The sequence below is a fragment of the Oryx dammah genome, unplaced genomic scaffold (assembly GCF_014754425.2).
Source record: "Oryx dammah isolate SB20612 unplaced genomic scaffold, SCBI_Odam_1.1 HiC_scaffold_18, whole genome shotgun sequence".
Lineage (NCBI taxonomy): Eukaryota > Metazoa > Chordata > Mammalia > Artiodactyla > Bovidae > Oryx > Oryx dammah.
In genome coordinates this window covers 44,027,545-44,041,780 of record NW_024070202.1, presented here as the reverse complement: position 1 = coordinate 44,041,780, position 14,236 = coordinate 44,027,545, and the positions used below count along the sequence as shown (strand labels likewise).

General features: G+C 40.6%; 1 long non-coding RNA gene across 1 annotated transcript; it reads right to left on the bottom strand.

The window, feature by feature from the left end:
* Positions 1-224: 224 nt before the first annotated feature.
* LOC120878138 lies at positions 225-14,217 on the bottom strand. Its single transcript, XR_005724476.1, has 3 exons — positions 13,650-14,217; positions 10,949-10,952; positions 225-700 (listed from the first exon to the last, which is right to left on the bottom strand). It is a non-coding gene; the product is annotated as an uncharacterized LOC120878138 (long non-coding RNA).
* Positions 14,218-14,236: the final 19 nt, after the last annotated feature.

The window sequence follows — 14,236 nt, the reverse complement described above, 5'->3', positions numbered from 1 at the left end:
CCAAACGGAGTTAGCTGTTCATTTACAAGCATATCATACCACTCGTGTCCAACCCTTTGCAATCCCAGGGACTGTAGTCCGCCAGGCTCCTCTGTCCAGGGAATTCTCTAGGCATGAATACTGGAGTGGGTAGCCATTCCCTTCTTCAGGGGATCTTCCCAACCGAGGGATCGAATCCAGGTCTTCCACATTGCGGACGGATTCTTTACTTTCTGAGCCACCGGGAAGCCCATGACGGCATACCTGTACTTTATACTGGTGCTGCATTATTTTAGGATTGCTTTCCTATGATATACTGAAGCACTTAACTTGGTATCATCATCAAACAATATTTAAGAGGACCTGTGTACCTCTAATACTGATGCCCATGTACTGACAGTCCAATGTGAAGAAACAGAAATCACTGAACGTCTTTATCACTCACACTTTTCACATATCAAGGTAATGGGCAAGCTATGCTGGTAGAGTTTGTAAACTCAGATGGCAAGATAAAGACTACAGGACAAACTCGACCCAAGCTTACAAGAAATATACACATGGAGAGCTTACCATCTTTGCTTGGCACTTGGACTTGTCCATCTATGCTGGCAAGGTTTCATGGCTTGGTATTCAAGGTTTCCAGGTACCTGATTTGTACCTTCTTTTTCTGTCCTCTCTCACTAACTCCCAGTGACATTATTTTAGAACTTAGTGTTTTCTACTCATTGGAATCAAACACAGGGATTAAACATGAGAAAGACTAGGATAAAAATCCTAAAAATAGCAATTATAATAGACTTAATTAGAGCTTGTGTTGGATTTAAAAGTTAACTTTAAAGTGGGCATTTTATGTTTTTTATTTTTAGTTTAGCTGTTTTAGTTATGCATCTATTTTTCAATCTGATGGTACACAGAAGCAATAGTTCATCTGACGGGAATCAAGAAAAGCCAGCAGTGGCATCTGAGGCAAGATACATGTCGCTTCATGGCTCTGTTCATTAAGTATTCAGAAAAGCTTTTCAAATTAGAATCTGTGAAACTAAAAAGTAAAATCACTTTATGGCAGTCAAAGGTTTGCAATTTTCTGGCTCTACTGACATATGCACAAAACTGCTCTTCTGTGGGTCATCTCTTCTGGGAATCTGTTAGACCTGCTTCAGGATGTTCAGGTTACCGAACTCTGTTACTGAATCACAGAGTGTCTTGCGAGTTCAAGCCACTGTTTTTATAGATCTGTTTGTCCACACCTTCTCCCACTCTCACTCCCTTCCCTAAAAATATTCCTGGCCTCGTATGAGATAAAAGCACTGTGTTTACCAGCAACCAAAGAAATGCTGCATCTTTTCTGAATGTGTTATTTCCTAAACATAATAAAATGGCATGATCAATGTTTAGATTTAAAAGACTTTTTTAAAGATGTTTTAAGACTTCTGTTTCCTCTTACAAGATAGGATATATTAGAAAATCAGTTCAGTGTCAGAATAAATATGGAATTTCAGTTCAGTTTTGAAAAACACCTGGGAAGGATTTTCAAAACATAGGCTGACATGAAATGTTCACAAACATGAGGTTTACACAAGACACTAAGTAAACATCATCCCTCTACCTACAGTGATGGTCTGAAAGTGTGGCTGAAACTTAGGAAGCAGAGCACAGTTACTCTGGAGGTGTTTTTCTGTTCAAGAACAAAGCAAAGGATAAGTGGCAAAGGAAACTCATGAATTGGATACAGGGTTGGGTTTCCAATCTAGAAATTCTATGAGTTTATCATCTTTCTTTACACCTCTTTGCCACACTTAGGTTTCAAGGTTATACTATATACCTTATGCTCTACCCACCAATTCTTAGCTAAAAAGTTCCCTCTTTTCAGAAAACTGACTAGTACTACAAAACTTATGCTTTCCTTTTCAGAGATTTACAACACTGAGTAAGGCTCCTGTCATACATTTCACAGGCTTCCTACCCTTTTCTTAAAAATAAGCATCAAAATGATGTGATGTCTTTCCAAACAAAAATTCTGGCAGCAAAATTAATCTCCCGAGACGTTATGGATGGTTTTCAGTTACTCTATTTGGCCCCTTTTATTCTTTCTACATTCTTCCTGCTTGGTGGTTGCTGCTGGCTCTCCCAACGAACCCTTTAAACAGAGGGCACTCTCTCATCTACAATTATCAGCTTCCTCCAAACTTAAGAACATACTCAAACTGGAAAGACTACGATTGGGCAAGCAGTTAAGCCACATTTGTTGTAAAATGATATTAATGGTTAAGAGTTCAACTTGCCTACAATGTTGAGTAAGTAAAATATGGGCTGAAAGTTTTACACTTTGATAGTTAAGAGTCTTTCTTTTTCCTCACATCCAAGTTTCAGGCAGGGAGAAAGGGGGAAGGGCAAAGAGGCTAAATACCCTCTCGTAATCTTAAATAGCTGTCCTGAAAGCCTTGCCCAGACTTCCAAAACGTCACTGTATCCCTAGGAATAAGGAAGGTTGGGCGGTCTACACTTTTTCTTTTTCAAACTAGGCACACTGCACCTGAATGAAATGAAGTTAGGGTAGTAAGGAAAAAAGGGGAACAAATATTAGCCATCTTTAACAGCCATACTGAATTTGAGGTGCTTTTGACATACCTGTGGAAGATGCTCAAGTGGTTAGGTCACAAACACAAGAGGACCAGGAGGTTTACAGATATACACTGGGGAGCTGTTACTATAAAAATAATTTACCAACTTTATGGCCATGTTTGTCCCTTGGACTGCAAGGAGATCAGACCAGTCAATCCTAAAGGAAATCAACCCTGAATATTCACTGGAAGGACTGATGGTGAAGCTGAAGCTCCAATACTTTGGCCACCTGATGCAAAGAGCCCACTCATTAGAAAAGACCATGATGCTGGGAAAGACTGAAAGCAGGAGGAGAAGGGGATGACAGAGGACGAGATGGTTTGATAGCATCACTGACTCAATGGACCTGAGTTTGAGCAACCTCCAGGAGATGGTGAAGGACAGGGAAGCCTGGCATGCTCCAGTTCATGGGATCTCAAAGAGTCGGACACGACGGAGTGACTAAACAACAAGAGGAACAATGTGAGGGGAAAAAAAAAGACCCTCAAATTGAAACCTGAGAGTCTCTAGAGGAGGCATCTATAAACTATCATGAGAAGGAGCTGATATAATGAGCCTGAAATGTTCTTGAGATACACAAGTGAATAGTGGCAGTTCAATTTGAATGAAATTAAGATTACGGCATCTGGTCCCATCACTTCATGGCAAATAGATGGGGAAACAGTGGAAACAGTGGCTGACTTTATTTCTGGGTGCTCCAAAATCACTGCAGATGCTGACTGCAGCCATGAAATTAAAAGACAATTGCTCCTTGGAAGAAAAGTTACGACCAACCTAGACAGCATATTAAAAAGCAGAGCCATTACTTTGCCAACAAAGGTCCGTCTAGTCAAAGCTATGATTTTTCCAGTAGTTATGTATGGATGTGAGCGTTGGACTATTAAGAAAGTTGAGTGCCGAAGAACTGATGTTTTTGAACTGTGGTGTTGGAGAAGACTCTTGAGAGTCCCTTGGACTGGAAGGAGTTCCAACCAGTCCATCCTAAAGGAAATCAGTCCTGAATGTTCATTAAAGGACTGATGTTGAAGCTGAAACTCCAATACTTTGGCCAGCTGATGCGAAGAACTGATTCATTTGAAAAGACCCTGATGCTGGGAAAGATTGAAGGTGGGAGAAGGGGAAACAGAGGATGAGATGGTTGGATGGCATCACCTACTTGTGGACCTGAGTTTGAGTAAACTCTGGGAGTTGGTGATGGACAGGGAGGCCCTTGCAGTCCATGGGGTTGCAAAGAGCTGGACATCACTGAGTTACTGAACTGAACTTGAATAATTCTCCCTTGATGTCCCCATATCCATCCTCTATTTATTAAAAAATTGTATTTTGGATACTATGAAAGTAGTGAAAGTGTTAGTCACTCAATCATATCTGAGACCCCACAGACTATAGCCCTCCAGGCCCCTCTGTCCATGGAATTCTCTAGGCAAAAATACTGGAGTGGGTAGCCATTCCCTTCTCCAGGGGATCTTCCCAACCCAGTGATTGAATGCAGGTCTCCTGCATTGCAGGAAAATTCTTTACCATCTAAGCCACCAGGGAGTTGTATACTATACGGCTAAACAAATGCTGTTTGGGTATTTTAACTTTTTCATGTAATCCAATCTCATAATAATTGTCTTTTATTTTTTTTAAGTTATTGTAGTTATTTCTATATGCAACAACTCTACTTATAACATATGGTATATCTCAACCCTGAGACCTCAAATAGGTTCTTTTCTACTTCTTAAGAATGACTGTAATCAGGGTGAGGGAAAGGATTAATCATCACAGAGTCTAGTGTTGATGGATGCCTGAGAAATTAACAGTGAATCTGTAGACCAATGTGTTCTCTTGTCATATATTTATATGGATGCAAACTTGGTAACAATCTTATTTGTCAACAGAAAAGGCAATAATGTAATGTTATACAGCTTAATAAGTTTCCTGTTCTATAGTTAATTCCAATAGTTCTTTTAACAGGTTAGGTGTAGATGGATGCAATGCTTGTCAATAGTTGTTTTTTTTTTTTTTTTAACCTCAGTAGTATAACAGAGGGCTTTCAGATGAATACAAAGAAACTGGTCTTGGATATTATGTTTTGTTCCAGTTCAAAAAACTTTTTGAAGTTTATTCAGAGTTGCTTAACTGCCAGGATTCTGAAGATAGTTACAGAAGGATCAAAATTGAGCCTCTAAGTCCTATTTACTACTCTATTATCCAAATATACTTTTTCTGCTAAAAGACAAAACTATGTCAGTATTTTTCTTAAGAGTTCTGACCTTCCTTATATGAGGTAAACATCCATAAAATCTCACGGTATAAACTTGGCATTGTTTGACCTATTCAGATCTGCAGCTAGAGCTATTCTGTACTTTTGGAAATGAGTTTTAGAAAGGTATTCTGAGTTGTATAAATTTTCAATGCATCAGTGTGCTAATACATTGAGAAAGAGTGAAACATTTACTAAGAAAGTCACTATGACTGAAATGCACATGAAGGTATAATCAGATTAATCAGAAAGCTAAAATTTTTTTACTTCTTTGTGTATATACCATTGCATCGTCATAGAACTATTCTATCAGTTCCTGGTGAACAACTAAGTTGGTTAATCAAAATTCAGGCTGAGTCATTAATTGATTTATCCATTCAATAAACATTTGGTGAGTGTCTAATGCATACAAGGCATTTTGCTAGAGCCACAACATAGAGTACTAATCACTATATGATCATGATATTGCTGAATGGCAGAGATACATTAAATAATATATAAAAGTGAATAAGAAAGACATGCTCCTTATCCCCAGAGAGCTTACTGTTTACTGAAGGAGACAGATGATAAAAAGGTAACAGTTGTAAAATAGTTATAATCTGTGATAGAAAGATAATGCTATGTCAGAAAATAATGAACAGAGGAAGGCCTGTCATGACATCTGAAAGAAGGGAGTCGGGGTGGGAGGGAGGAAGCATTCCAGGCAAGGAAACAGCCTGGGCCAAGGGTCTGAGGCAGGACTGGGAATGATCAGGGATCAGAGAGCAAGTCGTGTGATTGATGTAGCAGGAGCAAAGGTGAGTGTGGAAGAGATGTTTACCCTTTCACATGGTATAAAGGTACAAATCCACATCCTAAAGCCAAGAGTCTGCAAACTATATATTGCAGGTCAAATCTATCCTGCCTGTTTTTATAGTTTTACTGGAACACTGCCCTCCCCATTCATTTATATATTGTCTATGGTGCTTTTGTGCAACAAGCAGTAGTTGCTACAGAGACATATGGTATGCAAAGCCTAAAATATTTACTATCTGGCTCTTTACGGAACAAGTCTGCTGCCTCCTGTACTAAGTGTGGAGTAAATTAGAACTGACAATATGTAAGTTGAAAAGGTCAGGCTTTCCTAAAGCATAGAACCATTCTTTATAACTGCTCAATGTTGATTTACATAAGACACATAAAGATGAGCAGGTCAGTGTTACAGAGGTAGGGCTTTAAGATGTCCATTCCAGAAGGGTAGAAGAGATGTCTTTAAGATTAATACAGGGTTTCATAAAGCACAAGGACCTTTTATCCAAGGGGGTCAAGAACCTGGACAAGGCCCGAGGATAGTATACCTGCAAAGTAAAAATGCAGTTAGGTTCAGGAGTACTGGAGGACGTTATATAAAGAAAAAAACTGATTCTTTCTGACACACTAAGCACTGCTAACATACATTTATATTACAGCTAGAAGTTTGCATGTATTTCTCTGCGTGCCTATGTGCTCAGTCGCTTCAGTTGTGTCCAACTCTTTGTGACTCCCTGAACTACAGCCGCCAGGCTCCTCTGTCCATGGGATTCTCCAGGCAAGTATACTGGAGCAGGTTGCCTGCCATGCCCTTCTCCATGGGGTCTTTCCGAGCCGGGATTGAACCCACAGCTCCAGCATCTCCTTCATTACAGGCAGATTCTTTACCCACTGAGCCACCTGAGAAGCCCATATATTTGCTTAGCATCTATCATTTCTAGCAACTGACAAAAGTAGGGCTGTGAGTTAACAAATGAATAAAACTCTTAGAAGCTACCTTAAGCAAAGCAACTTACTTTTTTTTAGACTGGAAGTCAGACTAGGCTATCTGACCCACAGATATGTTTGTCTTGTCTTGAGTAGTTTCTTAGGATACCTCATATTAAAAAAAAAAAAAAAAAAATCAAGGGAATTTCCTGGTGGTCCAGTGGTAGATTCTGTGCTCCCAACATAGGGAGTGCAGGTTTGATCCCTGGTTGAGGAACTAAGATCCCACATGCTGCATGGTGTGGCCAAAAACATATATAAATGAATAAAAATAAACGCATACTCCCATTCATTAAAACATTTTGAAAAAAATCTAGATATTTAGCAAGTTGGCTTGCTTCATTTCTATATTGCTACAATCAGCAATGTACCCCAGTCTTCACCACTTCCTATTATATTACATTCAGCCTGCCTTATTATTTTTTTAACCTATCAAGAACATTTGTTTGTAACCTCTGGTCCTCATCTTATCATGAAGATCACAAATCTGTTCTTTATATACTTCTTTTCAACATTTATTTTCTAACCATGTCCCAGATGCTGTGCATACAAATACAAATAACACATCATCCCTGCCCTTGAGGAGCTCTCAGGCTAGAGGCTGAGACCAATGCGTTAAATGATCCTAGGCAGAATGCTGACAGCACAAAGGAACAATCAACTCTACTGTGGCAGGTCAGGAAGCAAAGCACTAGGGAGATGCTTGAACCCAAACTTGGAGGGGTATTCCAGGCAGAATAGACAGAGCAACAGGAATGCTACTCTTTTGGCAATTATACATAATCAGAATAGACGAAACGTTGTAAAGATGCAGGAGGGTGAGAGCGATAGGAGTGCTAAGGTTATATCGAGATGCATGTTGATGTATGCCAAAATTAATACAATATTGTAAAGTAAAAAAAAAAAAAAAAAAGAATGGCTTGTATTTACACTAGAAAGAGTGACTTTTATCCCATATGCAAAGTGAAGAGACTTTGGCATAATCAGGTTTATATTTTAGAAATATGATTTTGGAAGCAGCATGGAGGACAGTTTCTGATGGAAGACTTCCAGTTAGGAAGGTATCAACGACAAAATCCAAACTGGTTTGAGGCCTGAAGGCAAGAGGCAGCGATAGGAATGGAAAAGAGAAACTAGATAGAGACAGTGACGACTAATGAGGAAGATGAGGGTGAAAAAAATGTCAATCAAGATTACTTGCAAGCTTGGACTTGAATGATGAGGTGTATAAAAAAAATGCAGGAGAATTAATGAATGGGAGGATGAAAATAGGTGGTATAAAATCTGAGGTGTAAGTGGCTACATACATGGCAATATCCATTTGGCATCTGGATAAGAGTCAGGAATCATGTGGAAGGCCAAGGCAGGAGACAAAGACTAGGAAGCTGTCAGCATTTATGATAAATCAGAAGACACCAAGATGCATAGTATCACAGAGGGGTGTGCAGTTAGATAAAGAGCAACTACATATTCCTAAGAATCCCCAACACTTACATGGAAGAGAGGGAGCAATGCTTAGCAGAGAAGCAGGTAGATGTGGGGCAGGGGTAGCAGTATAAAGATGAAGAGAATTAGAGTACCAGGAATTGAGGTGATGGCAAAGGTGTGGTGCAGATTATATACATAGATTCTAGGCTGGATAGAGAAGAAAATATAGAAAGGATGAATTTGTATAGGGTTGCCAGATTTACTGGAAACTAAAAAGGGACATTCAGCTAGATTTGAATTTCAGATAAACAAAGAATACTTTTTTAAGTATAAACATATCCCAAATATTGTGTAATACATACTTATACTAAAAATTTATTCACTGTTTATTTGAATTCAAAATTAACTGGGGGCAGGGGATTAACTGCTTGCTGGGTATCTGAAAATTTAACTGAGTGTCCTGTATTTTATCTGGCAATCATAATTAATTTAAAAGCAAAGATGTAGAGATGGGAGTTCTCTGAGGTTACAAGGCAAGGGCATATTGTAGAGGACTGAGAAAGCTGAATATTAAAAAACTGCAGTTCAGAATTTCACAGATGGAAGAGTGATGAAAAGGATCAAGAAGGGGTCCATTGGAATTTGTGGCTGAAGCAGAATGGAAATGTAAGTCCAAGGAGAAACACTGAGACAAGAATAGTACATGGTTCATTAGCATGGACACTGACTTCAATCAAAATGATGGCTAGAGGGTAAAGGGGATGAATATGTAGCAAAGTCTTTAATAATTAAAAAATAAAGTAGAATATGGGAGAGATTAAAAAATATATATATAGTCTGTATTCTTGTCTGACACATGACAGCCAAGTGTCAGACAAGAAGATGGAGAAATAGGGTAAAGGGGAGTATGTTTTCATAGAACTGCTGTTGCAGAGGAGTGAAAAGATATGGGAGAGATGTGAGTAAAAAAAAAAAACAACAAGCAGACAGAAATGGGGATGAGAAGAAAAGGAACAAACAAGTTAGTAACCTAGTCCTGACAGGGAGAGAAGGCTTCTCGAAGTAAATGAAGTGTAGCTTGAGCTGAGATCCAAAGGATGTGATGTCTTACAGGTACCTCATATTCATCCGCTGCAAGATCAAAGAGCATCCCAAACTTGTCATATTTTTAGTGCTTCCTAGTTCAATGAATGGTTCTACTGTCTGTCAAGTCATGCAGGTTAGAAATATAGGAGGTATTCATGATATCTGCCTCTATTACATCCATTATGCAAACCATCACATAAGCATCAGGCAAAGAGAAAAGCATTCTATGTAGAGGAAACAACATATGCAATATTCCTAAATTGAAAGATAGTATGGTGCATTCTGGAAATTAAAGACCATTTACTTTGAAACAGAAGAGGAAGGGACTAGATCATGATGGGTTTTGTAGGTCAATTAAGGATTTTGTTGTTTATTTTAAGATCAATGGAAGCCATACACGGGTCTGAAGCAGGAAAGTGACATGATCAGATTTATGTTTTGAAAAGTGTATTTGGGTAGAATGGCCAGCAGATTTGAGAAAATTAGAAAAGAAGAAGAGTAGATAAAAGGCTAGTGCAATTATCCAGGTGAGAGGGGTGGTACTTGAAACAGGGTACCAACACTGGACATGGAGAGAAGTGGATGGTTTCAGTGCTAGTTGCTGAGACCTGGTGGCTCAGACAGTAAAGAATTCACCTGCAATGCAGGAGATCTGGGTTCGATCCCTGGGTTGGGAAGATCCCCTGGAGAAGAGAATTGCTACCTACTCCAGTATTCTTGCCTGGAGAATTCCATGGACAGGGGAGTCTGGCAGGCTATGGTCCATGGGGTCACAAAGAGTTGGATACGACTGAGCAACTAACACTTAATACTTAGCGCTAGTAGAGATTACGGAGAAGGCAATGGCACCCCACTCCAGTACTCTTGCCTGGAAAATCCCATGGGTGGAGGAGCCTGGTAGGCTGCAGTCCATGGGGTCGCTAGGAGTTGGACACGACTGAGTGACTTCACTTTCACTTTTCACTTTCATGCACTGGAGAAGGAAATGGCAACCCACTCCAGTGTTCTTGCCTGGAGAATCCCAGGGATGGGGAAGCCTTTTGGGCTGCCGTCTATGGGGTCGCACAGAGTCGGACACGACTGAAGCGACTTAGCAGCAGCAGCAGCTAAGATATTAAGCCAGTAGGACTTGGTGATAATAGTAGGAATTCTCCCCTAGTCGTTCAGTCGTGTTCGACTCTTTGCGGCCCCATGGACTATAGCCTACCAGGCTCCTCCCTCCATGAGATTTTCCAGGCAAGAATACTGGAGTGGGTTGCCATTTCCTTCTCCAGGGGATCTTCCCGACTCAGGGATCGAACCCTGTCTCCTGCATTGCAGGCAGATGCTTTACCTCTACCACCAGGGAAGTCCTCTCAATGTTGTTAGGAATTATCTAGTTGTGAGGGATTGATTGATTCCAGGGGAAAGAAGAGATAACTGAGCATGTTTTGTAACAGTCCTGCCCTTAAACTTGGGTAAGGTTCCTCATCCTGCTACAAAGGGCAGGGAGTCCATGAGGTCAAGGGGTCATGTCTACCAGGAGCATGCACACCTCTTTCAGAGTGGCTAGATTTGAGGGCAGATGGAGCAGCTCATTACCCATCACTATTTGCAGGGGGTTTAGGGAGGGCCTTCCCTGGTGGCTCAGAGGTTAAAGCGTTTGCCTGCAATGCTGGAGACCTGGGTTCAATCCCTGGGTTGGGAAGATCCCCTGGAGAAGGAAATGGAAACCCACTTCAGTATTTTTGCCGGGAGAATCCCATGGATGGAGGAGCCTGGTGGGCTACAGTCCACGGGGTCACAAAGAGTCGGAAACAACTGAGCGACTTCACTTAGGGATGTGGACATGGCTTGAATATGTTGAGTGAGGTGGGTGAAGAAGCTTGGAATGGGAAAAGAATAGGGTCAGTCTGAGGACTCTAGAAGTCTGAGAATTCTAAATGTAAACTTGGCCTTCCATATTATTATTTACAGAGGTTTGTGAAGGTAGTAGAGTAGAATGTATTTTTAATAATAGTTTGATGATTCATAACTTAAATATGAGAATTCCAGTTGAGCTATTTCAAATCTTGGAAGATGATGCTGTGAAAGTGCTGCACTCAATATGCCAGCAAATTTGGAAAACTCAGCAGTGGCCACAGGACTGGAAAAGGTCAGTTTTCATTCCAATCCCAAAGAAAGGAAATGCCAAAGAATGCTCAAACTACCACACAATTGCACTTATCTCACACGCTAGCAAAGTAATGCTCAAAATTCTCCAAGCCAGGCTTCAGCATTACATGAACCGTGAACTTCCTGATGTTCAAGCTGGTTTTAGAAAAGGCAGAGGAACCAGAGATCAAATTGCCAACATCCGCTGGATCATGGAAAAAGCAAGAGAGTTCCAGAAAAACATCTATTTCTGCTTTATTGACTATGCCAAAGCCTTTGATTGTGTGGATCACAATAAACTGTGGAAAATTTTGAAAGAGATAGGAATACCAGACCACCTGACCTGCCTCTTGAGAAATCTATATGCAGGCCAGGAAACAACAGTTAGACTGGACATGGAACAACAGACTGGTTCCAAACAGGAAAAGGAGTATGTCAAGGCTGTATATTGTCACCCTGCTTATTTAACTTATATGCAGAGTACATCATGAGAAACGCTGGACTGGAAGAAACACAAGCTGGAATCAAGATTGCCAGCAGAAATATCAATCACCTGAGATATGCAGATGACACCACCCTTATGGCAGAAAGTGAAGAGGAACTAAAAAGCCTCTTGATGAAAGTGAAAGAGGAGAGTGAAAAAGTTGGCTTAAAGCTCAACATTCAGAAAACAAAGATCATGGCATCCGGTCCCATCACTTCATGGGAAATAGATGGGGAAACAGTGGAAACAGTGTCAGACTTTATTTTTGGGGGCTTCAAAATCACTGCAGACGGTGATTGCAGCCATGAAATTAAAAGACGCTTACTCCTTCTAAGAAAAGTTATGACCAACCTAGATAGCATATTCAAAAGCAGAGACATTACTTTGCCGACTCCGTCTAGTCAAGGCTATGGTTTTTCCAGTAGTCATGTATGGATGTGAGAGTTGGACTGTGAAAAAGGCTGAGAGCCGAAGAATTGATGCTTTTGAACTGTGGTGTTGGAGAACACTCTTGAGAGTCCCTTGGACTGCGAGGAGATCCAAGCAGTCCATCCTAAAGGAGATCAGCCCTGGGATTTCTTTGGAAAGAATGATGCTAAAGCTGAAACTCCAGTACTTTGGCCACCTCATGCCAAGAGTTGACTCATTGGAAAAGACTTTGGTGCTGGGAGGGATTGGGGGCAGGAGAAGAAGGGGACGACAGAGGATGAGATGGCTGGATGGCGTCACGGACTCGACGGATGCGAGTCTGAGGGAACTCAGGGAGTTGGTGATGGACAGGGAGGCCTGGCGTGCTGCGATTCATGGGGTCGCAAAGAGCTGGACACGACTGAATGTCTGAACTGAACTGAACCATACTCTTGCTCAGGCTCTACAAATTAGGGTCAGGCCTGATAAGAGAGTGTAAAAGAGTATAGTGCAAGTAGTAACATATTCAGATGATAGTTCAGTTTAGCTGGACCCTTTAAGAGATAAGATTTTTCAGACTTCTGCATGGGTATAAATGATGTAAATTTCTTAGTGATTTCAGTGTGATTTTGAAAAGCTTCTTAAATATCGCAGAAGTTTAGAGTGCAGAAGGGATCTTGGTGGTCATGTAATAAAATTTTCTCACAATAAATAAACCAGAAGTTCTGACAGAAAACGAGCACCCTAACAGAAATCACAAAGGTAGTCAATACCACATAATTTCCAGCCCCAAACTCTTTGTCCACTCTTGCACCATTGTTACTTTGCAGGTAGATATCTACTGCCAGTCAACTCCAAAAGTTTACACTTATTTTTATTGTTTTGCATTTTTAAAAAGTACAGTAAATACTTTTCATTACTTTAAAAGTTCGAGGTACCTCAAAAAAGTCTATAAAGCAGTATTAAGTTTTGACTCCAAAATATTCTTAAAACCAACGCCCTTTATCCCTCAGAAGTGAACACAAAATTAAGAATTCCAACTTCATGAACTCCCAAGAAGTGGGAATTCTGGAAAGTTACTTTCAATTGTTTTCTACAAAGTTACAGGCAACTTAGGGCACCTTTTGGGATTCAAAATATTCTCTGATTGGTCATCTACTCATTTGACTACATATATATATATATATATATACATACATACATATTTCTTTGACTTTTTGGTCTCATGTAAGATCTTGGAATAAAATTATAATCGTACTCTTCACTTTGGTTGCAATTACTGTAACCCATCTCCTCAAATTCTTTATCTTCTAAGCTACAAATCAAAGCACACACTTAAAAAACATCAAACACTCAAACTGCTAACTAAACGCTAAAATACACACAAAACCCTCTTTCTTTTCAAACATCTATAAACATCGCTATTGAATTTTTCTTAAGGGTATCTAATAATAATTAAAAAAGAAATTTCTCTAGGAGTCTTACCTTCAAGCTGGATAGTAATCCGAAAGTTCTAGGTTTGCAGTTAGTTATTTTCCCTCAAAGCATTAAAGATGATCTTAGCAAGACAGTAACGCATCTTGTCAGGACACCAAGCGACCTTTAGCCCCTCCCATCAGCCGACTACTGCCTAATAGAAGGAAGGATTTAATTTCCGGCAAAATTTTCTCTTCACAGCTGAGAATCTGCGAAATTCGGCTTTTTGAGGGGGAAGAGAGAGGGGAGGGACCAAAAGGACCCCAAGGGAAAAGGAGGGGAAAGAGGTACAAGAAAAAGTCGTCGAGGCAGAGACGAGCGAGACCTGGGTTCGTACTGACTCGGGGTCTGGAGTGAAGGCTCCTCTCAGACATTCACTGGGCCCCCGAGTTCAAGCGGGCGACAACTCGAAGACCCTCCCCTCACAGCTTGCTCCGCCACTAACTACGCTTGGAGAACCTGTGACCTCCAAAACGGGTATGCTAGGCGATTCCCCACACAACTTCGGGTAGAGATTCGCGGCTTTGATTGGTTCTTGGAGATATCCCTCAGCGTGGCTCGCCCAATGGAGGGCCAGACCGATCCGCCTCTTCCCC